This window comes from Chlorocebus sabaeus, chromosome 13, assembly GCF_047675955.1.
Source record: "Chlorocebus sabaeus isolate Y175 chromosome 13, mChlSab1.0.hap1, whole genome shotgun sequence".
Classification (NCBI taxonomy): Eukaryota; Metazoa; Chordata; class Mammalia; order Primates; family Cercopithecidae; genus Chlorocebus; species Chlorocebus sabaeus.
Genome location: NC_132916.1, coordinates 1,602,339 through 1,628,358, shown reverse-complemented (window position 1 = coordinate 1,628,358; position 26,020 = coordinate 1,602,339).

The following is a 26,020-nucleotide window of genomic DNA, read 5'->3' as shown; positions in this document are numbered from 1 at the left end:
GGACCCCCGGAGCGATGAGCCGCCCGTGCCTGGTGCTCGGATGCCCGGAGGTTTCTAGGACACCAAGGCTAACGGTGGGTATCGAATGCCCTCGAGTTGTTCACGGTCCCGCGTGGGTTCCAAAAACCGCCTTTGCTGAAACAAGCTGCCCTCGGAGCCACCCCCACGCCGGGGTGTGCCTGGGCCTGGTCCTGGTCCCCGCAGGTGGCTCCCCGTGCGGCCGGTTCTCGGTGCCTCCGGTTCTCGGTGCCGCCGGGTCTCGGTGCCGCCGGGTCTCGGTGCTGCCCTCGCCCCCAGGCAGACCCCCTCTGCTCTGCCCGCAGCGACCCTGTCCCCGCCGGCCCAGCCCATCCAGCTTCCTACATATGAAGGAAATGGCTGTCAAGGACGTGCAAGAGTAGGTTTTCGTTATTTCAGTGAAATGAATGGGGGCTCAGTAGATGATTCTGGTTTCGAGAACTCTCGCTGCCCCCATCTCCCGGCACTGACCCCTCAGCCACCCGCGGGGAGCTGTGCAGAGCCCGGGGCTCACAGGGGCTGTGAGGAGAACGGGTCCTGTCACCCAGAGCCACCAACAAATGCCACTTTCTACGTGTGCTGAGACCTTCGAAATATCAGGCATGTCTGATGGGAGCTTTAATCGTTACTTTCTGAAAAAATAATCTATATGTATATCCATATACTGAGCCAGTTTACGCGGTGTGTAAGACGGGTTTCTCTCTTGCTTATTGGGGTGTGTGTGTATGCTGTTTATTTCTTCCCTTCATTTATATTTATTTTATTTAAATATTGACTATAGCATTTTATGGTAACACCAATAAATCATGGGTCTTTTCCCTCAATTCTCCCTGCATGGCTCTAAAAGATAAAGGCCTGTTCTTAGGGAGCCACAGTGTCATTACCAAACTCAATGCAATTTTTAAAACTCTTAAAACTACCCAACCCCTATTTCATTTTCAAATGTTCACCTAAGGATCCCAGTGAAAGTGAAAGCAGAAGACACTGATTAGGCTTTGCCTCTGATGGAGAGTCTCCCACTTTGCGAGGAAAATTCTAGAAGCCATTCTAAGCCATAGGGAAGCCTCAGGACACTGCCTACTGGGAAAAAAAAATGAAAGAAGGAGGACGATTTGCAGAACTTTACCTGCTGGTCTTGTGGCGGCATCACTTCCAAGGTCAAGGAAGGCAGCTTTGAAAAGGGAACCTCCCACTTGGAGTCTGGGTGGTGAAAACAAGCAAGAAACACTAAAAATAATGAAGTCAATGAACTCACACAACCAAAGGGGGGACAGAAAGAGAATGATTTATTTTTAGGAACAGCCCTTCACTATAGCAACAGAAGCATTTAAACTAAGAAAACAAGCAAGCCAGCCAAACCCTCTCAACTTGCCCAAATTAGTGACTTTAGTTGCAAATAAACAAAGGAACTCAACATACAAAGGAACTTTCAAAAATGAAAACAGAAAATATGTAAGCATTTCAGAAGATTGTTTCTTCTTCATTAATTGAATACAATTGGAGAAGAAATTTCAGTTAAATGTCATACTGAATAAAAATTTTAAAAACTCTGAATAGACATGGACAAATCATAGAAAGATATGACATGGAAAGTAATTTAAGTCCTGAACGACACCCTTAAGAGAGACAAAATCTTAGGATAAAGACTAAATTTCTAGGTATCTAAGAGAAAATGGATAAAACTGAAACTATTGTAAGGATTCCAGATGGTAAAAACAGTCCAAATTTGAGTCAAAAATAAAGAAGAAAAATGAATGGATATTAAATACTAAATTATGTGGCCCTGAAGAAGAAAAACCAAGCAATGGAACAAAACAAATATGATACATAATTTTATATACTCACGTAGCCCTTGTCATAATTTAAAAAATTGATCCAGAAGAGTATTTAACTTTAAAAACAGGGGGAAAATGTCTCGAGCCTCCAGAAAAATGATGAAGTCTCTTAAAAAAAAAAAAAAAAAAAAGTCAGTATTGGTCTTTTCAAAAGCACTATACAATGTAAGAGAACAGAAATCTCCAGTAACAAAAGTGAGTCAAGCTTTTTTTTTTTTTGAGATGAACTTTCACTCTGTCACCCAGAGTGGAGTGCAGTGGAGCGATCTCAGCTCACTGCAACCTCCGCCTCCCAGGTTCAAGCGATTCTTCTGGCCCAGCCTCCTGAGTAGCTGGGATTACAGGTGTGTGCCACCACTCCCAGCTAATTTTTGTATTTTCAGTAGAGACGGGTTTTCACCATGTTGGCCAGGCTGGTCTGAAACTCCTGACCTCAAGTGATCCGCCTGCCTTGGCCTCCCAAAGTGCTGGGATTATAGGCATGAGCCACCGCGCCAGGTCAATTTATGATTCACACAAGTTTCTCGCAGGTATCAAAGCTTAGGAAACCACGGGCGCTTCGCAGTACAGCCACCTCACCCACCTGTTAGGAGAGAAGCACCGAAACCCAGAAAGCACAGAGAAAAGGAAGTAAAAACTTATGTCGTGCATGGAATGCATTTTATGGTATATCTTAGATTAAAATACAGGTGGAAATAAGTGAAAAGTAATTAATAGAAGTAATAAAACAAAAGAAGGAGGAAGAGAAGGAAGGAGAGAAAATTGAGAAAATAGACTGGATTTTTAAACACTGTTTTCTACGAAAGATCTAGAGCTATTTTAATATGTGGCTAATCCTATTTCTAGTGCGTAGAAAGGGGGAAGACACAAAAAATGAAAAGGAAAGCATTAAAACTAATAGGGATGATTGAAAGTTCATAGGCAAGGCTCCTACTGGCAAGAATAATTATGATATAAGCATAAAAATTATTATAATTAATTGTTACATACTGAATATTTTTTGAAGACTCCATTATTATATGCAAAAACAAAACAAAACAAAAAAGAAATGACTTCTCGTTTTGCTACTGTTATAGTGACTATTCCACCAACTTTTCACTGGGCAACTGGGTAGCTCAAAGGGAAGATTTACATTTTTCTCTTGCCTTTAAAAGAGAGACTACTACTTTCCAAGTTGGTAAAAGGAAGTTTCTTCTTTATAGTAGAATAACAGCTAATAAAATATGGAAAAATGAAGAATTAGAAAATCATAATTTTGCAACCCCTAAAGAGATAATTGATTAGATAAGGTTCACCAATGGACGCTAAAATTATTAAGTCCAAGTTAATAAAAAATATTCACATGAGTTTAAGTATTAACCCACAGATTATTTGCTAATTGCACAAGGGAGAAAAAGAACCATGTCACTGGAAAGAGGTGATGGTCAGTGCCTTAACCAAATGCTCAACGGTGAGTATTAGGAGCAGTTGAACATGATATCCTGAGCCTCCTGGGAGGTGCAGCTGGAAGTGCAAAGTGTCGCCTGGGACTTTAGCCTGAATCTAGCCAAGCCGGTTCACACAGGACACAGGACTCACAGGAACACGCTGTATGACGCTAACAGGAGGCAGTTTCTTCTTCAGTTCTTTTGCCTTTCTTCCATTATGCAATAATTATTAGTCAATCTTACTTAACAAGAGTAACATTTGAGGCTCTGAATGTTTTTGGAGTAAAACTTGACTAAATTCAACAGTTTTTGACTTACGACATCTTCGTTGTTGAATTTGATTTTTAATAGTTTTCATTTAAATTTGTTTTAGTGAGCTGAAATTATTTTTGAGATTTTTAATTTAATTCTAAATAGCTAGGTTTTTCATACCTTTTTGAAGTTTTAAACCTGACATTGAAAATTAAGGGCAAAACTCTTAAGTCTACAACTTTATGAGTTTTTATGTTAAACATACTTGTCTACACCTTTATGATTTTTGCATGTAAATATACTTATGTATATTTAATTGTGTGAATATACTTATGCATATTTGTGTAAATATACTCATGCATATTTAATTGTTCAAATATATTTATGTATATTTAATTATGTAAATATATATATTTAATTATGTAAATATACTTATGTATATTTACCCAAATCAAGAGAGAGATCACTCGTAGCATTCCCACTGGTGCCCTTAAGGTAGCTCCCCTTCAATAGCTCCCTGAAGTAGGCATTAGCTTGAATTCTAAAACTACAGACTTGTATTGCCTGTTCTTTGTATCACAGAAGTGGACCATAACCTCTGTATTTTGACTGCCTTGTTTCGCTCAGTAATGTGAGTGAACTCATTCTTCTGCCTCTTCCAGCAGTCACGGGACTTGTACAGGCGTGTAGAAGTCCTTATACAAACATCCCACTTGATGGGATGCACTATCCTTTCAATACGTTGCTTGATGTGAATAGAAAATAATCTATTTTAAAAGCATTGCATTTTTATTGATAAAAGAACTAATACATTGCTAGGTTGGTGGGCATTTTTTTTTTTTGCATCAACTTTACTGTTTTCCAGTTGCTGACATTTCTGAGCATTTGGCCATCAGTTTTCCAGCATCTCCTCTGAGGGTGAGGTGATCTCCCCTCTGGCTACATTCTGAGCTTCTCCTTGTCTTTGGGTTTTAGCTTCTGACTGGAGTATGACTATGCCTGGCTCTATTTGCGTTTATCCTACTGAGATTTCTAACAATTCTTGAGTTTTTGCCTTTGATTATTATTTGTTTTTATCTGGGGGAAATTCTCTTCTGTCATTTTCCATCCTTGTTGCTCTCTCTGCCTCCAACTTGCCTCTGCTGTCCAATCTGTTAAATCTATTTATTAATTAGGGTCAGTGTTAGCTTTCTAATATCCATTTGATATTCTAACATAGGTTCTATTTCTGCAAAAAAAAAAAAAAAAAATGCTCCATCTTGTCTTCTGTTTGTGAACATATGAGTCAGTTATTTTTTAGTCTGTGTCTGCTGCAGCTGATAGCCAGGCCTCTGTCCCTTTGTTTCTGGGGTCTAGTTTTTGCTGTTGTCCCAGATCTCATTAGGGCTGGTAAATTTTCATATAGCAATGTTTGACATGCTATGTGGAAAGCTTCACTGACTCTGGAAGTTTCCCTCGGAGGGGGCTGGTCCTCTCGTCCATGACCAGGCAGCACTGGAGAAGACCACGTCCACAGAGCCTGGGAACGGCCAATGGAGACAGTCGGCCTCTCTTGAGTCTAATCCCCTGAAGTAACTCTTGGGGTCCTAGATCAGACCTGGAGCGTTTATAAGAGTATTTATGTTTTTAAACAATTTTTAGACTATAATGTTTGTCTTCTCAGCATTCATTATGTCTCATTTCTTAAGAAAAACTTTTAAAAGTTCAAATTGGATTTTTATCATCTTTTTGCTGAACTTCTGAGCCTCTTAGTCTGTACCAGCTGTGGATTCACAAGCACTTCGATGGAGAAGAGAGCAGGACCTCCTTTTTTAACCCTCCTGAGAGATCTGGTTCCTAATCCTGAATTTCCGCACCAATAAGGTTTGTGTCTGCAGCGCCCTGAGGTCTGCAGAAGCTTTGCTCGTCTGCCACCTTACACTGGGGCTCCCCACCTTTGGCTCAGATGCTGTCCCATGCCAGGATGCCTAGGGGTGCACCCTGAAGAGAATCATCTGGCCTCTCTGGGGTCCCCCACATCAGGGGTCTGCCCCTTCAGGACTGGCTGCCTGAGCCACCTCACAAATGATTTTAATCCTTTTTAAAATTCAATGTCCCTGTTTTCCTCACTCTCCAGAATGCTGGTCTTCCTCAAGCTATGGCACACCCTGGGCCCCAGTTTCTTTAATAAATATTATCCACCTGAGCTAGTGAGTGCTTAGTGTTCAGCGCTGGCGCTCTGTGCACTCACTCTTGAAGCTTCTAAAAGTGCCAGACTTACTTTTGGAAAAAGTGCAGTTGAAATGTTATGCCTTGATATTTTATTAGCAATCATACACCTCAAACCTTCAACTGCCACAATAAAAGTAAATGAGCATAACTTACGCAGGGTTTCTTGACATAATTACAGCTTTTCAAAAGAGAGGAAAATTTTGCCTGGAAACTAGCTTTCAAGCAGAAAGGAAGGCAGAAAAAAATCCTAGGACATACACCTGACTGCAAAGACCATCATTAAGTCGGCTGGAGAAATCTGCAAATAGGGCAAATGCTATTTTTGTCCCGAGCTCAAACAGACCGTGGCTTTTCCTAATTTAAACATCTCTGGTAAAATAGCTGAGTTTGAAGAGTCCAAATCCTGGCAGATGTCTCAATAACTTCTGTGCCTGTATAAAGAATAAGCCGCCATGCAGGGGAAAATGACTCTTCTGCAGGCAAAAAAAAGGTGGTTTCTCCTTGGGTGCTGTTCCCTAGTGTCTGCATATGCGGGAGTGACTTTGTGCACCTCCCTGTGTTTCTTCACTCTCCTGCCCTGTGGTTGAAGGGAAATACACTTGAGCAAATTCATGTTGCCCTCACCCTTTTATCTCATGGATCATGAGTTCAGACCTAGCACAGTGTGCAGCACTCAGAAGCACAATCCTGCTCAAACTGCTCCCTTCCACTGACACTTATCTCCCCTGCCTCTGACTTCCTCAGCATCACCGCTGCCTGCAACGGCACCAGAGCTGATTGAAAAACACTTACGTAAATATTGAGTTCCCCAGTCTGGGGCGATTAGAATTGTCATCCTCCAAACCTTAGACATGGCCAGCCATCCCCACTGGGCTCCAAATCCTGTCACCGCGTGCCTGTGTTAATCCAACCAGGAGCTGTGTTTTACCTTTCTACCCCCGACTCCTCCCAAGACGCTCAACCTTGGTTTCATCATTGTACAGACGGCTGCAGACTGCGCTGTCTGACATTCCTTTGGGGTGAGCTGATGACCTGAACTCTAAGAACCCTCGATTTGAGCACAATGTGATTTAGTGTTGTTTTTAAAGACACTGAGTTTTGCAGTAGCTTTATGAAAAGCAACAGACAGCTTGGAGAGTGAAGTGGTAGTGGGGCCCATTGAAGCTCAGCTGGCGTGGTCTTCCCATCCTTCAAGGCCAAGGGCACTCATCTGATGTGTAGCCTGGGGGCAGCAACAGAGACTAAAACTCTAGGGAATCAAATGACGCACTTCACAGCCAGGGAAGGGGCTTCCATAAGGATGAGGACTAAGGCAGATAACTCCAGGATAAAATAAAAGTGACTGCACTTTCTTGCACTGCTCAGAGTTGGCTACCAAGTGTGCTCAAGCATTGCTGGGAGTAACTTGATGGACAGATGCAAAACAACAGATGCCTGCTTAGTATGTGGTGGTCAATAAATAATTAACTTGGTTTGTAAGAAGCTATCTCAGATTGCAAATGGACTGTAACCTAGTAAGAAAGGATCAGTAAAGCGCAATCACTCTATTGGCCAATTAGCTGCATATTATTTAATCAAACATGGAAATCCACATTCTTGATGACCCATGCATTCGCGTGTTATTGCATTGCTGTAAAGAAATGCCTGAGGCTAGGCAGGGCGTGGTGGCTCACGCCTGTAATTCCAGCACTTTGGGAGGCCAAGGAGGGTGGCTCACGAGGTCAGGAGATCAAGACCATCCTGGCTAACATGGTGAAACCCCGTCTTTACTAAAAATACAAAAAAAAAAAAAAAAAATAGCCAGGCATGGTGGTGGGCACCTGTAGTCCCAGCTACTCAGGAGGCTGAGGCAAGAGAATGGCGTGAACCCGGGAGGCAGAGCTTGCAGTGAGCCGAGATCGTGCCACTGCACTCCAGCCTGGGCGACAGAGTGAGACTCTATCTCAAAAAAAAAAAAAAAAAGAAAAAGAAAAAGAAAAAAGAAAACAAAAGAAATACCTGAGGCTGCATAATTTATAAAGAAAAGAGGTTAAATTGGCTCACAGTTCTGCAGGTTGTACAGGAAGTATGGTGCTGGCATCTGTTTCTGGTGAGGCCTCAGGTAGCTTCCAATCATGTTGGCAGGTGAAGGGGGCCACCACATCACATGGCAAGAGTGGGAGCAGGAGGGAAGGGAGTTCCCAGACATTTAAACGCCCAGAACTCAGGTGAACTGACTGATCAAGAATTCACTCATACCAAGGGGTTGGTGCTGAACTGTTCATGAGGGACTCACTCCTACAATCCAATACCTTCCACCAGGCCTCCCCTCCAACACTGGGGATCACATTTCACATAAGTTTTGGAGGGACACACATCCAAACCATGTCAGCACACATGGTCTCCAAATGTTGTGTTAGCCCCACCTCATGCGATGTCAGAAGACTGACACCTGGGGGTATGCAGCTTTTTCAGGACATCCTTCCTGAAAGGCTGCAGCAATACTTTAAGTGTTACCTACCCACGTGCTATGCCAGTGTCAGCTTTAAGGATGTGTGATAGCCCAGGGTTGGGCCGTCTGGGACCAAATATCTGCTTTGCATAGACAGTGTCCATAGTGTGGATTAACCTGCTCCTGTCTGCTGCTGGGACTGGGTGCCGGCTGCTGCCATTTTTATTTCCCATGAGTCCTCGCTGGCCTCGGAGGGCAGCATCATGTGAAGACTGCCTCCCGATGCCCAGTGCTGAGGTGTGAAGACCTCACTGTGTTCGAGACACAAGTTCCACGTGGCTGCTGCCTCCTTCACACATCCCTTAATGGATTTCTTTTTATCCGATGGTCTCTTGTCTGTGGTTAGTGTGCACACACAGGATGTGAAAGACACAGGGCATGACTATTATCCATGCATTTTCCCAGGGATCAGGACACACAGAGACAGTTATCCCTGCTGCCCTCCACCACATCATAACAAACACTCAGATGGAGAGCTAAGAGAGGGGTCAGGGTCGAGAGGTTAAGAGTTCTGGGGTCCCTGATTATCTTCCATCGTTGGGAGAAAGAGGAATCTGTAAAGCCTAAGCGGATGGCATGGATGCATGGAATGAAGACCGGGAAGCAGATCTAGGGAGGGAGAGCTGCTCTAAGCAGAAAAACAGCCAACTCAAACCTACCTCTGGCTGAGCCTGAGCGTCGGAGCAAGGCAGGGAAGAGTGCCCAGAACGCTGAGCCAGCCCAGGCTACTACGGGCTGCACTGCACTGACTTGAGCACCAGCACTCTGTGCACAGAAAAGCCGGTCCTTTCTGTTGTCACTGATTGCTTACCAAAGTGAATCTGGGTAGCGTCAACACTGCTGTTGAAAGTATCTGATTTTCAGCAGCATAGATTCCTCCCCTAGGGCCAACTGTGATTGCAGACTCAATCACCGAGAACACTTGTGCCCTATAGGATAATTCTCTTGGTTTCATGCCCATACCAACTGAAATACCAGACAGACTTTTGTAAGTACCACAGGCATGTCTGGTTTTTCAAGCTTCAGCAGAGATTTTTTTTTTTTCCATTAACAATATGAAACAGACGTAAATGAAATATAACAAAGTAATCTCCTCCTGATTTATTTTTGTGCTGGTTTGGCCTTTCCCTAAACTGACATTAATTTTTAAGCATACTTAATTTTAAGCTTTTTATAAATAATATATTCAATAGAAATCCACTGAAATGCTCTTCACGATTTGGAGAATTTTTGCTTATATTGCTTTTGTTACAATGGAGAGTCACAGTACTTTGACTTTAGGAACACACACAAAAATTATGATTAGAATGTAAGTAAAGAAACAATGTTGTATGTAGCTGTGTAACAGCACTGGATGTAAAAGAATTAAACAACACAATACATAACAACACAAAAGACAACTCCCAGGCATGTGCTAGGTTTCTTCCGATGAATTGAAAATAAGAGATAACAATACATATTATTATTATTTGCTACTCTCCCATTAAAGAAATCTGGTTCTGGCCTCCAGTGGACAGAGGCACAGACAGGTGGGGCTGTACCTGTGGATGTATGTGTATGCACACATACAAGTCTGTGTGTCTACACTGGCAGCCTTGAGAACTCAGGTCAGTTAATATCATCCCATTTTTTATGTTTCAGCTAATATTACTTTTTAAACTATAAAATAAAATATCTAAACATTAGAAAACAAGCATTTTATGTCTCTCTCCAAGGCAGGAATATCTTTTCATTGGCTGACAAAGTGCACTTCATCTCTGAGGTTAGATTTTTATTCTTCCATGATGAGGATTGTGACTCAATGTGTCAGTTGGTCCTGGCTCTCTTGATCTAAGGACCCACAATATTTCAAGAGTGTTAGGACTGCTTAGCTTAACTAAGATGGTTTCGGTATGAATGGGAAATAGGGACATATATATTCAAAATGCATGTTGTTTTATGAATAAATTAATTCATTAAGAAAACAACTAAAATGATATGACAAAATGTAAAGACACGCTTGTCCCTAAGTTTTAAATAATGCAGTGAATAAATCTATCTTTTTTGATACAAACACACAGAGAGATAAAATTATCTGGAAAGATATATATCAAGATGTTGTTGGTTTTATTGTGGGTAATTTTTTGAATGTTTCTTTTCCTAAAATTTTGAATTTTCTAAGTGTCCTGTAAGAGATATCTATTTCTTCATTCTTTAAGATCACTTTTTTAGTACACAGAATTAATTATAGGTGTAGAAAAATATTGATGTAAACATCCCCATTGAAAAATAACTTTTATATAGTTTAGTTTAGAACTTTTGAATGCAAAAGAAATAAATGTAACACATCCCATGAACAGAATTAACAGCAAAAACCATGTGACCATCTCAATAGTTACAGAAAATGCATTTGATAAAATTCAGCATTGCTCCATGTTGAAAACTCTCAAGAAACTAGTCACAGAAGGAACATACCTCAAAATAATAAAGCCCATATACAACAAACCCACAGCCAGCATCATACCAAACAGGGAAAAGTTGAAAGCAATCCTTCTAACAACTGGAACAAGACAAGTGTGCCCACTTTCACCACCTCTATTCAACATAGTACTAGAAATTGTAGCCAGTGCAATCAAGCATGAGAAACAAATAAAAGGCATTCAAATTGGAAAAGAGGAAGTCAAATTATCACTGTTTGCTGATGATATGATCTCATACCTAGAAAACCCTAAAGACTCCTCCAAAAACTCTTAGATTTGATAAATGAATTCAGTAAAGTTTCAGGATGCAAAATCAATGTACAAAAATCAGTAGCATTTCTATACACCAATAATAATCAAACTGACAATGAAATCAAGAAGGCTATTCCATTTACAATAGCTATAAAAAATAAAATACCTAGAAATATATTTATCCAGGAAGGTGAAAGATTTCTACAAGGAAAACTACAAAACACTGATGAAAGAAATTGTAGATGACACAAATAAATGGAAAAAATCCTGTGCTCATGAATTAGAAGAATTAATATTGTTAAAATGGCCATACCACAAAAAGCAATCTGTAGATTCAATGTAATTCCTATCAAAATATCAATGCCACTTGTACAGAATTAGAAAAAAACAATCCTAAAATGTACATGGAACCAAAAAAGATCCCAAATAGCAAAGCAATCCTAAGCAAAAAGAACAATGCTGGGGGTATCACATTACCTGACCTCAAATTATACTGCAAGACTATAGTAACCAAAACAGCATGGCATCATAGTATGAAACAGCAGTATGAAAATAGAGACATATATCAATGAACAGAATAGAGAACCCAGAAATAAAGCCACATACTTATAGCCAACTTGTGACGATGTCAACAAAAGCATACACTGGTAAAAGAACACTCTTTTCAATAAATGGTGCTGGGAAAATTGGATTGCCATATGCAGAAGAATAAAACTGGATTGCTATTGCTCACCATATATGGAAGTCAACTCAAGACTCAAATATAAAATCTGAAACTAAAAAAAACACTGCAAGAAAACCTAGGGAAACTTTTCTGGACATTGGTCTAGGCAAAGAATTTATGACTAAGACCTTAAAAGCACAAGCAATAAAAACAAAAATAGAAAAATAGAACTTAATTAAATAAAAAAGCTTCTGCACTGCAGAAGAAACAATCAACAGAGTAAACAGGCAACCTGCAGGAGAGGAGAAAATATTTGCAAACTATGCAAACGACAGGGAACTAATATCCGGAATTTACAAAGAACTCAAACAACTCAACCACAACAAAAACAAATAACCCCAGTGAAAAGCAGCCAAGGGATATGAATAGACATTTTTCAAAATAAGACATACAAATGGTCAGCAAGCATATGAAAAAAAATGCTCAAATCACTACTAATCGGAGAAATGCAAATTAAGACCACAATGAGATACCATCTTACACCAGTCAGAATGATTAAAAAGTCAAAAGTAACAGATCTTGGTGAGGATGTAGAGAAAAGGGAACTCTTAGACACTGTTGGTGGGAATGAAAATTAGTACAACCTGCGTGGAAAACAGTATGGAGATCTCTCAAATAACTAAAAATAGAACTACTATGGGATCCAGCAATCTCACTAATGGGCATCTACCCAAAGGGGGAAAAGAAATCTTTATATATAAAAAAGATACCTGCCTTTGTGTGTTTATTACAGCACTATTCAAAACAGCAGAGTCATGGAATCAACCTACGTGTTCATCAACAGATGATTCAATAAGGAAAATGTGGTATTGTTCCAAAATGGAATACTACTGAGCCATTAAAAAGAATTACATTATATCTTATGCAGCAACATGGATGGAACTGGAGGCCACTGTCTTAAGTGAAATCACTCAGAAACAGAAAGTCAAATACCACATGTTCCCACTTATAAATGGGGCTAAATAACGTGCACACATGGACATAGTGAGTGGAATAAAAGACACTGGACACTTGGAGGGTGGAAGCGTGGGAGGGAGGTGAGGGGTGAGAAATTACTTAAGGGGTACAATGTATATTATTCAGCTGACGGCTACACTAAAGCCCTGACTTCACCACTACACAATATATCCATGTAACAAAACTGTAGTTGTACCCCTCCATTTATACCAATAAAAAAATACTTAATTTCTTAACATTACTCCTCAGTAACTTGTAGGCATCCAATCTTCAAATTTAGATGGAATCTTGCTTATTTGCAGCCCCTACTATTTGCAAAGGGAGTTCCATCCTCACACAGACCCTAACACTCAAGAATACAGCAAAATCATTTAGCGTTAATGAGACCCAGACTTTCTGGATGTTACTATGTTGCTAAGTGTTGTGCTGAGTGCTTTATATATATGATTCTTTCATTGCTTACAGTTACAAGTCTATGAAACAGATACAACTGCTGCATTTCACAAGTGAGAAAGTTCAAGCACAGACAGATTACTTAGGACCCATGAAATGGGTCATAGCTGGAGTTTGGACTCCGCAGTCCATCCCTGAGGCGTGGATTCAGCCTCTGTTCTTTCAGCCTCCATCATTTGGTGCCACAGCAAAGGCTGTCTTCTACTAGAAAGAAATATTTGCAAGTCAAGTATGAGCTTCAAGTAAGAAGGAGTTGCATTAAAATGAAATAAAACAGAATGATAGTGTATTGCTGCAAACTAGTGTAGTTAGAAAATGGGCTGAGGCATAAAGCAGTCAGGGAAGAGCTGCCCCACCCCGGGCTCCCGTGAGGAGCAGCCCTGTGCATACACCGGGCAGGAAGGGGTGGGTGCCCTGCGAGGCCCAGGCCTGAGTCGCCCCAGACACACCCAGCAGCCTTTGTTTCTCTTTCTGTTGACTGTGCTCTTTCTATGCCCAGAGTAACATTTTAATGCCACTGCGCGGATAATTTAAATCCTAGGGATTGTTAGAAAATGTTCATAGACTCAGGAGAGAACCATTCTGTGAAACCGTATATTTTCTACGTTTCTCTTTTGTTTGTGTTTTTCTCATATATTTCTCAACTTTGTAGAAGAAACTACAAATTATGAGAGAGAGGGAGAGAAAGTGGGAGAGACAGAGAGGGAAGAAGAGAGAGAGAAAAGCGGATGCCGGTGAGGACCCTCTTTCAACCCTAATCTGGATTGTCAAGCTCCTGGGGCATTCATGAGGACAAAAGATGGTAAATGAGTTGAAGCAAAGGGGAAAAGGTAAAAATTAAAACTGTTAGTAGCAATCCACAGCTGCATGGCATTGGAGACCCACCTGTGGTCTTGGACTGTGTCGTCACATCCTATGTTAATAACTGTATTGGAAAGAAAGAGGATTACAGTCAACTTAGACGGATGCACCCTGCCTGCCCTGTGATGGAGACAGGATGTGTTCTCTGAATTAGACAAGTGATGGGCGAGGGAACTGTCCACCAATTCCTTAAACTTTAACATCAGCCACAGCCCTAGTAGCTGTTGGTAGGCACTGCCTCTGATATCAGGGGCCCAGGCAGCTGAATCTCAAAAGGGACTTGTGCAATAAATCCCAGTTGAAAGACCTGGCTCAGCCTGTGTTTCCGGAGTTATCTGTGGGGCTCCCAAACATCATTCCATGAGATTATAAGGGATTAAGGAAGAAACGAGCTCCCAGATCAACCAGCAAATGGAACAGGTAGCAAAGATGCTGAGGAAAACGTGGAGAGGATGTGGAGGAGGTGAAGAAGGGGTAGGGAAGCAGGCCTGGGGCTGGGGGCTAGTGGTGTGTAGGTTTCCCTGGGCTGCCGGGACTGGCAGAGATGGACCCTCTCACCCTCTCACAGCTCTGGGGCTGAAGCCTGATACTGGATGTTTGCAGGGCTGGGCTTCCTCTCAGCCTCTGGAGACACCAGCTGTCCCCGGCATTCCCCAGCTCAGACGTACCCTCCCAGCTCAGCTTCCATCATCACGGGGCCATCTCCCGCTCTGCCCTTCACACAGCCTTGTCCTGGGCTCCGTCCTAAACCCCTCCTACAAGGGCGCCTGCAACGGGGGATCAGGCCCACCCTCATGAGCTCCTCTGAAATTAATGACAAAGACCCTCTTTCCAAATAGGGTCCCATTTACAGACATCAGGAGTGAAGACTTCACCATCCCATTTTTGGGAAATAGTGCAAACCACAGTGGGAGGGGAGGGGGAACATTTTATCAAATCACAGTGACGTGAGCACAGGCCTGGCTGCTGAGAGAACAGCGCCATGCAGGGAAGAGGCCAACCCTGGAGAGTGGAGACGGTCGCCTGGACACGGATTCCACATGAGGGAAGATGATGAGCAGAGATGATCTCACGAGGGAGAACGAGGATCCAGGGGACGCGGACAGCCACCAGCAAAGGTTGACCTGCCATTCGCAGGACGTGGCCCCTCAGAGGACATGGGGCATGTGGTCACCCTCTCTCCTGTGTTTCATTTCTCCCCAGGATCAATTGGAGAATTATTCTGTGGCTTCTTCTATGTTTAGAGGCAACTGCTCTTTTGTGAAGACGGCCCCGAGGGAAGCTCAGAATTCTCTCCCCACCATGGCTGGCTGAGGGGCCTCCTGGGGAAGAAGAGTTTCTGAAACTCTGCTGTCGGAAAAGCTAACAGCAGGCTGTCCTTGATAGGACTTGACTAGTTTAATATGAATTTCTTTTTACAAAAAATTGTGGTTATAAAGTATTTGCTATACCTTGCTAAGTATGCAATGTTGTGCAAACAGAGTGATTCACGGTGTTTCAGAACTTGAAATAAACAGATTGTAATAAAAATGCCCCCACTTAGGAAGAAAGAGGATGTTGCAGGCAGGTGGTGGAAGTGGGCTTGCTGAATCAAGACACTGCTTTGCTTTTCTTACATACATAACCCACTCATATTTAAGGACCCCTGGACTCAACGTGTCACTCCAAACTCCTGAACATTCGGCACATACAACACCGTATCCAGTGCTACACACAGGAAGAGACTGTCTCCGCTGCCGGCAGAGAACAGAGAAGGGTCCACTTGAACTTAAATTCAGGGCACTCCCAGCATTTAACTAACTCATTAGAATGAATGTTTATAAAGCCGATTTCCTCCTATACGTGGAATGGAACTGAACTTGCTGTATTCCACACACGAGACCCAACGTGTTAAACAACATGCCTCTAAAATGGGAATTTTAACCAAATCTTTGTTCAACTTCCTTTAACCCAGAACTAATTAAAGTCCCAATTACTTTAGGGAGCACGGGGAGGAAGGTGCTGGTGGACAGGCAGAGAAGTAACTAGAATTCTACCAGAAAGCTCAAATCGGCGTAAAACGGAAGATTGAACATCATAATCGTAATACAGCCGTGCCAACTCCAAACAAGTACCAAACCCTACCAAAGAGTGGCCGCTCCTGGATTCTGAAGAAGAGCAGAGTTTGGGCAGCGGATAAAGGGAGAAGAGCCCGGGACAGAAGCCTTGTCCCCGGAAGCCAGCACCCTCATGCCTTAGGAGGGTGGCAGTCCTGGCTATTCCTTCCTGTGCTGCAGGTATCCCTGGAAGAAGGAGGAGTGGCACCCGCCCGGCTGCAGGAACAATACTCCCTTTGAAATCCTACTGATTTCTCTAGTGGTTTTTCAGTCTGTGGATGATGGGACCCATTGCTGGTCACGACAAATTTCAGCACCCGTGCCTTCTGTGCCCACTGTGTGGGCAGGGGCTCCTGCTGAGAACGGGATGAGCTGGTTTCACACTGGCCCTACCTCAGCAGCTGCAGGCCGTGGTAGGCTCACTGCCCCGTGTGCAGCGCCACCTTTCCCATGCATATATTGAGGTGGTTTTACTGCCACATCCTTGGTTACTCCGAGCTCTGAAATAAAGGAAGCCCTCAGTGCTGCCTCTTCCCCAGCACCTCTGCTCCAGGCTCAGTGCTGGGCTCTGGGTGCCCATCCACGTCCGCCTTGTGACTCAGCTCCCGCCAAGGCCAGTCGATGAGGAGAGCAGGGTTCATCTTGGAAAGACCAAGCCCTGAAGACAGAACAGAACCTGGGTTTCCACTGAACGTGGAGGCCCTGCAGAAGCTCCCCAAACAAAACCCTCTCCAGAGTCTCCTCTTTCAAGTGGATTATTCTCCAAACAGCACTTCTTCCCCCGTGTCAGTTTCACTTGGTGCATACTTTATAAGGAAGTCAAAGATCTGGAGTGATACCTTGAAGGTCACGGATATGGGATGCCTGTCGTGATACGGAAGATAAACAGTCAAGTGAAATTTGGTATCAATGACTGTGCTGCTGTCTTGGCTTTCACTGGGTTTCATGAGGCGCCCTCCAGAACCCCAGCGCCAGGAGCACTAAACTGTCCCTCATCGCAGGCTTTTGTTCCCACAGGACAAAACAAAAGAACACATTGAGGTGATCAAAGGATGCAGCATTCATCATTCAAACTGTGCTTCTCGTTTTTTATCCGTAAAATGGGTCTAATCTAAATAATTCCTCAGAGCATTCCCGTGAGGGATAAATTAGCTAATGTGGCAAAGTTTTTGAAACTGTGTGTGGAATGGAATGGAGCAGCCTCTCGAGAAGTATTTACAATTTACATCATTCACATGCTCACACTCACGTGGGGGCCCCTCTGCTGTCTGACGATGTGCTTCTGAATTGTATTTCATATGCGTAGCCTTCTTCCCAAAGCAATGAAAAGGCATTCCGGAGGAATCAGATTATTGAGCTAGTTTAAGCAAAGGATTTTCGTGCCAGTCAGGAGAGGTAGACCCAAAAGCTTACAGGCCAGTCCTGAGTCTCACTGGCCATGGGCTTGTGCCGTATGATGTGCCATATGATAGCGAGTGAGATCCATTGTTAAGTCCGTAAGAGCAATAAAAATGAAGAAACTGCGTTACAGAAATGCTGTATTAGAAGAAAAAAAAAGTTTCTGCAATCTTCAGGCCTCCAAGGCTGAGCTACTGCAAACCTCCGTATCTGTCTGCCTGTCCACCAGCCAACCTTCCAGCCTGAGTTTCCTCACTAAGCAGTGGTGTGATCTCCGAAGGGCCTGAAAAATGAGGCTTGCTCAGTCAGCAAAGTGGAGTACCAGAGCTTCCTGCAAACACTTTTTTCAGAGTGAGATAGAAAACGCCAAGGTTTTCTGAGTCAAGAATGCTAGCAGAATATCTGGAGCTCTTTTCAGAAGAGCTGGATCAGGGAATTTTCCACAAAGAGAAAAATAAAAGACTACAAAATAAAAACAGTTCAGAAGCTGCAGAAGAGAGAGGGACATGTAGGAGACAGGCCGCGCTGCTTCTGCCCATGTCCAGCTAAGTCTGATGGGGCTTCACACGGCCAGGGACCCAGCCTCCCTGGCAAAGGTGGTCGGCACATCTGTGCGGCACCTGGCCACAGTTGTTGACGTTCTTGCCCTCATAATGTCAGCCTCCCATTTAGGCTGTAGAAAAAAGCCACACTTCTTGTGAGAGCTCCCCATGAAACTGTTTGAATTAAACTTGAAAGGATCTTTGTCGACTTTGGTCAAGCGCAAGACCTAACTCTCAACGGTGGTTTTACGTTTCTCCTGCGTCAAACTCGTTTGCAGCCAAAGATCTGTTAAATAAACCTCCAGCACCAGCTGCACCACAGAGAGGGCGAAGCTTCTCCTATAAAGTGTCCAAAGGCATTGTTTTTGCGTCTTTTGGAATGACAGCCACAAGTCGCATGCCTGCACTTTTCTTTCCTTGCTCTTTTTGTTTTTGAGATGGAGTCTGGTTCTATTGCCCAGGCTGGAGTGCAGTGACATGATTTCAGCTCACTTCTGCAACCTCAGCCTCCCAGGTTCAAGCAATTCTCCTGCCTCAGCCTCCTGAGTATTTGAGATTATACGCATGTGCCACCACCCCTGGCTAATTTCTGTATTTTTAGTAGAGATGGGGTTTCACCATGTTGGCCAGGCTGGTCTTGAACTCCTGAACTCAGGTGATATATCCACCCCAGCCTCCTAAAATGCTGGGATTACAGACATTAGCCACCTTACCCAGCCTCTTTGCTCTCGTTGGCGTCTTGTTGCCGGCACTGGCTCACAGCACCCGGCCTCTTTGCTCTCGCTGGCGTCTTGTTGCCAGCACTGGCTCACAGCACCCGGCCTCTTTGCTCTTGCTGGCGTCTTGTTGCCAGCACTGGCTCACAGCATAGTGTGCACAGCATCGGCCCAGGTTGTTGGGTTTCTCTTGCCTTTCCGGTATCACTGTGCAGCCCTGGGTGTGCACCTGCCAAATAAAGCTCAGTACTTTAACCTCCACCACAGGCTCTGCTTTGCAGATAATTTGGGTTCAAACAATCACCTTCTAAAACTGTTACAGGACCATGTCCAAAGTGAGGACACCAGTTCAGAAATACAAACATACATTAGATTTCTATGTTAGTTATGAGTCAGTTGATTTTCTTAAATATAACTTTCTTCAAGATTATAATATATCTTATGCTACCTTTTACTGAAAAAGTATTATTTCTAGGACACAGAAATGCTTACAAATAATATTTCATAATGAAACCAGAAGAAACAACTTTATTTTTGTAATCTGTATTTTATTAGGCTTGGCATTTCTTTGCATGTGGAGAAATGGATGTTTGGAATATATAAGTTGAATGCCAAGTGGCTATTTCCTTCATTGAAGTAAGTGAATTATCCATTGTAACTCATCTGCTGTCTGTGGTTTATATTAAATACTAGGATATGTTTACCCAGCTGATTTTTATAACTACATAAGTTTGAAATACTCACAGAAATACATCTAGCAACTGAAACACAGACCTGAATACTTTTTCTTATAATCAAGCCTGAGACTGTCATTCCAGATGTGATTACAGTTCCTAATCAGTAGACTTTAAGTACAGGGATTACCCTGGTGGGTCTGACTTCATTCGTTTGAAGGCCTGGGAGCAGACTGGGACTTCCCAGAGGAGGAGAAGAAATTCTGCTGGAGGATGACCCTTTGGCTAATGCTCATGGAATTCCCAATGGATCAGGTTCTTCCCTCCTGCCATCTTGTTCTACATGATTCCAACTTGCTTCACTAGCCCCAGCACTGTGTGAGTCAATTTCTTGTAATAAATCTTGGCCTGTACCTCTGTGGCTGGAGTGTGACCAAGATGCCATTCGTTTTGATCCAGCTCCACAAAGATGCATGAAGCACTGACTGTGTGCCAGAGACTGAGACTGGAGAGCCGAGTGAGTCACGGTCTTTACCCTCGATGCTCAGGGACCAGCAGGAGAGACAAAATGAGACATGAGGCTGCACAGTGTGCTGAGACCAGTGTCTGAAGCAACTCACAGGTAGAGGGGCACTGATTTTTTGGGAGGGCCACAAGGGCCTGCTGAGGACAAGGGCCAAAGAATGTGGGGTGCTTGTCCCACAGAACAGAAGCAAGGCAGGGTTGCAAGCAGGGGAGGAACGGCATTCCTGCCACTGACTTCTCTGGTGTATGCAGCAGCTAACAAAAGGCTAGAGCCATACAGACAAGAGTGAAATGGCGAGTGCCAGGGCAGGGGAGTGGCGGAATGAGGGGCTGAGGATGAAGGGCATGGGTCACAGTTATGTGGGATCAAGTAGTCTAGAGGACCAGTGTGCAGCGCAGGCACTGTAGCTCATAATACTGCCTCATAGATGGGATATTTGCTAAGACAGTAGATTTCGGGTGCTCTTATCGCACAAAAAAGTAGCCATGGGAGGGGATGGATGCATTACTTCACTGGCTGTAGTGATCGCTGGGCTGTGAATTTGTGTCTCGAACTGTCATGTTGTGCACTGGAATTTAGCAGAATAAAAATAAAATTTCAAAATAAAAAATAACAACCAATTACTCAATAATGTTGGAGGTGAAATAGGAGGAGGAATGACAAGGACAGTGACCTCTGAGGGCTCAGGCTGTGATGGGCACTGATTTGGGCAACCGTGGGATGTGCCTCCTGTTAGGTCCTGCACGTCCGCACTTTGCAGAGCATGGGCCTGGGCAGGGCTGTTTGCCATTGCAGAGGGGCAGATCCCACAGGGAGAGGAGGGTTCTTATCTCCCTGCCCTGCAGACCCCACGGCAAGGCAGTTTGGAGGGAGCAATTGTGGGGGACGAGATAAATGGCACCAAAGGGAGTTGTAGAGGAGAAATGTGTAGTTTCTAAGGTGCTCTGACCAGAAAAAAGGTTGTTGTTTAAAAAAGAGAAAGGTTGCTGGGTGCAGTGGCTCATATCTGTAATCTCAGCACTTTGGGAGGCTGAGGGAGGCGGATCACTTGAGGTCAGGAGTTCAAGACCAGCCTGGCCAACATGGTGAAACCTCACCTCTACTAAAAATACAAAAACTTAATCAGGCATGGTGGTGGATGCCTGTAATCCCAGCTACTCAGGAGTCCCAGGAAAGAGAACTGCTTGAACCCAGGAGGCAAAAGTTGCAGTCAGCCGAGATGACGCGGCTGCACTCCATCCTAGGGACAGAACAAGAATCCGTCACACACACACACACACACACGCACGCACGAGAAATGTTGGTGAGTGAACATGTGTTTTCTCGAAGTGTGATGGGCAGCCTCTTCTTCTCCCCCTTGCTTTCCCTTGAAGTATATTTTAGATACATATATATATCTTACATGAGAGGAATTTTAAAAATGCAATCTGTAAAGCAGGCAGAAAGGATGGAGGAAGCAGTGCTGTTGGTTCATGGCTGGGCAGAGGTCACTGAGAGGGGAAACTCCTCCCCACGAGGAGCCACCTGGATAAACTGCAAGGGCTGTAGGGCCGGGCACACAGCAGGTGTTGGGAGCCACCTCACCTCAAGTCGCCTGTGCACCTGGACAGGTGGCTCTTTTCTTCTGTGAGCCTACAGGCCTCTCTTCCAAGGGAGGAGCATCAGGACAATTATTCCTTAGGTGTGGCTGGAGGGCAAAAAAGTGTGTTATTTTTCTTGATTAAACAGAAGAACATGAAATCTACCTTTTTTTTTTTTTTTTTTTTTTTTTTTTTTTGAGACGCAGTCTCACTCTGTCACCCAGACTGGAGTGCAGTGGCGCGATCTCGGCTCACTGCAAGCTCCGCCTCCCGGGTTCACGCCATTCTCCCGCCTCAGCCTCCGAATAGCTGGGACTACAGGCGCCTGCCATGTCGCCCGGCTAGTTTTTTGTATTTGTTTAGTAGAGACTGGGTTTCACCGTGTTAGCCAGGATGGTCTCGATCTCCTGACCTCGTGATCTGCCTGCCTCGGCCTCCCAAAGTGCTGGGATTACAGGGGTGAGTCACCAAGCCCAGCCTAATTCTATTTTTTAAATGTGTATTTTGGTCAGTCTTCCTGTCCAATCGAAGCTGTGAAATTTAAATATTAAAAACAGCAACAACAAGAACAGTCAAAGCCTTCCCATCTCACTGCACGACTTTAACATACAGTGGACTGAGTCTAACTGGAAAGGCAAGAATCCAGAAATCTCTGGGAGCCGAAGAGAAGTTCCTCCCTCATTCTGCTGAGCAGGGCCCAAGGCTGCCTTCACGTTTTTAACTAAATTCACATAATTTTGTATTCAAACTCAGTATTTAAGAAGAAACCTACTTATAATTACATATGATTTTGTGATTTTACACAGATGTCATAAGGTTTCCATTTACAGTTTTAAAACTTGCTTCCTCTCTTAATCCCAGCCCAGCCCTAGAGTTCCTGGGATCAGGTGTGGCAGCAGCCCCCCCATCCCAGGACCCCTCCTCACCGTCGCCCCAACAGAGCAGCAGTCACACCTCTTGTTGGGAACCAGCGTCTTCCATCACTCAGAGTCCCAAATGCAGATAATTGCAGTTTCCCAGGGAGTTATTAGCTAATGTTTTGGACACATTAATTTCTCTGAAACTTTCTTCAGGAGGTTTCGTATACAGGGTAATTTTAATCCATTAGCGAAACAAATGATGGCATAACAAAACATTTAGTATGGGATCTCAGTAATGATAAAGTCTATTTAAAGTATCCCACGAGCTTTTATTTAAGTCACGTTGGGCGTTTTTATTTTTTCCCCCATTCTTTGGGAAACATATGTGCACTCTTGGAATATACAGGATAATGGTATTTATTTAGCACTCTACTCCCAATTTTCATTTTTTTTATATAAAGCTTACACACCTAGAACTTTAAAGTTATTTTTTCATCTCATTATACAACAAATATATTTATTTAAAAATCTGATAACTTACACATTTCACAATGCCCCATAATGAGAATACACAGTGATAACTGGTGTTAGCATGTTCATAAATGCACTTGTATATGGATTTCTCAATTCCTGCAAATATTGTTTAAATGAATCATGTGGTAGATTTTTAACTTATTTGTTTTGAAAATACAGATACTTACTAAAGCCTGAAACATAATCGCAGAACTTACAATTTTTATATGTAACAAACCCCACGTGAAGCCTCTTGTAGTTCCCTTACCCGCATCAGGTTACTTCTATCCTTATTTTAATGCTAATAAGTCTCTGGCGTTTCTCTGCAATTTTACCCCATGCATATGAGTGTTTTACCACTGATTCAGTTTTTGTTTTGCTTTGTTTCTGCAGTCTACACAAATAAAGTTTTAACATATTTCAAAATTAACACATTTTCTGCTTTTAAATATCTTTAATGTTATCAATAGAAAAAATTAATTTTATCTTCTTAGAGCTGGCAAAAAAAGTACATTAGTTTTATAAATCATCTTTATAGTCAGCAAAATTACGTTTCTTCTTTTTAATATAGACTCTTTAGGTATCAATATATTAGAAATACTTTCTATGTGACAAAATTATTCTAAGACTTCATAATTCAAATATAATTTACATAACCAACAACGTACTAGAGAAATGCTGGCTTCTTTCTAATAATTATGCAATTTCATAGTATAATTTCATTGAATTATAATTGCTGTGTTATTAGTTTTTGTTATGCATCCATCTCAGAAGTTATACTTCCAGCAGTTGTGTATCCAAGAATCAATTTTCTATTATTCTCTAAATATATAAGCACATTGTTTCTAGTTTTCACATTGACATATTGATTTGTGAGTAATAGTAGGTCACTATTTTAATGAGTGTTTTTATTTTAAATTTACATTAATTTTTGGACAATTATATTTTATATTTAATGAATTGTTCTCAAATTTATTTAACATTCAACTTTTTAATTTTTTTATTTTCAGAAGGTATGGATATTTACACAATTAAACCTATTTTACCATAACCACTATTATTTATGCCATGTCTTGCCTTAATAAATGATTATATAAATATCAACTTACCTTTCCTTCTTGTAGCTTTATATGATTGAATTTTTATAGTAGGCTCTTAGGTCATTGGAAGTACAGTATGTTTAGTGTCACTTTAAATTTTGCCCACGATTTGGTTGTTTTTCAAGAATAACTCAATCTTTCTCCGTCCTTTTTTAACTTTTAATCTTTTTTGTTGAATGTCTTTAGTGAGATATCACTGACATGTAAAAATGTGTATGTATTTGAGGTGTACCTCTTGATGTCTTGATATGCATATATATTGTGAAATTATCAGTGAGATTCAACTAATTGGCATAACTATTACCTCTACGTAGTTGTTATATCTGTGTGTGTGTGTGTGTGTGTGTGTGTGTGTGTGTGTGTGTTCATGTGTGGTGAGAAGATTTTCTTTAAGAGCTATCCCCTTAGCAAATTTTAAGTATATAACGAAGTATTATTGAATATTATCACCATGTTGTACATTAGATCTCCAGAATTTATTCCTCCTGTCTAACTGAAACTTTGAAAAATTTGGCCATAATCTCCCCGTTTCCTCCTATCCCAGTCCCTGGCAACTACCATCCTACTCTCTGCTTCCTTGAGTGTGACTACTATAGATTCCACGTATCAGTAGGATTATACAGTATTTCTCCTACTGTGTCTTGCTTATTTTGCTTAGCACAATGTCCTCCAGCCCCATCATTGCCTTTATCCATTTATCCATCATAATGGCCATTCTAATTTGCATTCCCACCAATTGTGTGCAAGGGTTTCCTCTTCTCCACATCCTCTCCAGCACTTATCTTTTGGATAACAGCCATTCTAACAGGTGTAAATGGACACCTCATTGTGGTTTTCATTTGCATTTCCCTGGTGATTAGTAATTTTGATCATTTTTTATATTCCTGCCAGCTGTTTGCGTGTCTTCTTTTGACAAATGCCTATTCAGGTCTTTTGCTCACTTTGTAATTTAGTTATGTGCTTTTCTTACTGCTGAGTTGTTTGAGTTCCTAAGGGTATCAACCCCTTGTCAGATACATAGTTTACAAATACTTCCTCCCATTTCGTAGGTTGCTTCTTTTGTTGATTGTTTGCTTTGCTGTACAGAAGCTTTTCATTTTGACGTAGGTCCATTTGTCTATTTTTACTTTTGTTACCTGTGGCTTTGGGATCATATGAAAAAAATCAGTGTCTAGACCAATGTCATGGAGATTTTCCCCTATGTTTTCTTCTAGTAGTTTTACAGGTTTAGGTCTTATACTTAAGTCTTTATTTTGTTTGGAGTTAATTTTGACTGTGGCATAAAATAAAGATTTTGATTTTCTTGTTTCTGGAAGTGTAACATAATGTTGTTTATTTAAGATAGTTCCCCTATTTAGATGTAGGTGCTTATCACTATGAACTTGCCTCTTAGAACTGCTTTGCTGCATCTAGTAAGTTTTAGTGCTTCTATTTTCATTTGTCTAAACATACTTTTAAATTTTCCATTTTATTTTTTTAACCAGTTGGCTATTTACGAGCATGTTTAATATTCACTTTTGTAAATTTTCTAAAATTCTATTACTGATTGCTAGTTCTGTGCCACTGTGGTCAGAAATGATACTTAATATGATTTCAGTTTTTTTAAATACATTAAGACTTGTTTGTTAAATAATATATCCTGGAGAATGTTTTATGTGTACTTGAGAAGAAAATATATTCTGCTGCTGCTGGGTAGAAGTTTTTGTATATGTCAGTCTGGATCATTTGTTCTAAAGTGTAGTTTAAGTTCAATGTTTTCTTATTGATTTTCTGTCTATATAATCTAACCTTTGTTGAAAAAGTGTTACTGAAATTCCCTCCTATAATTTTGTTTTAGTCTCTCTGTCTCTCTCTCTTTTCTGATACATTAATATTTGCTTTCTATATTTGGGTGCTCTGATATTGGGTATGTATATATTTATAATTGTTATACTTCCTTACTATACAGACATACCTTAAAGATAGTGTGGGTTTGATTTCAGACCACCACAATGAAGCAAATATTACAATAAAGTGAGTTGCACAATTTTTTTTTTACTTCCCAGTACATATAAAGTTTGTTTTACATTATACTG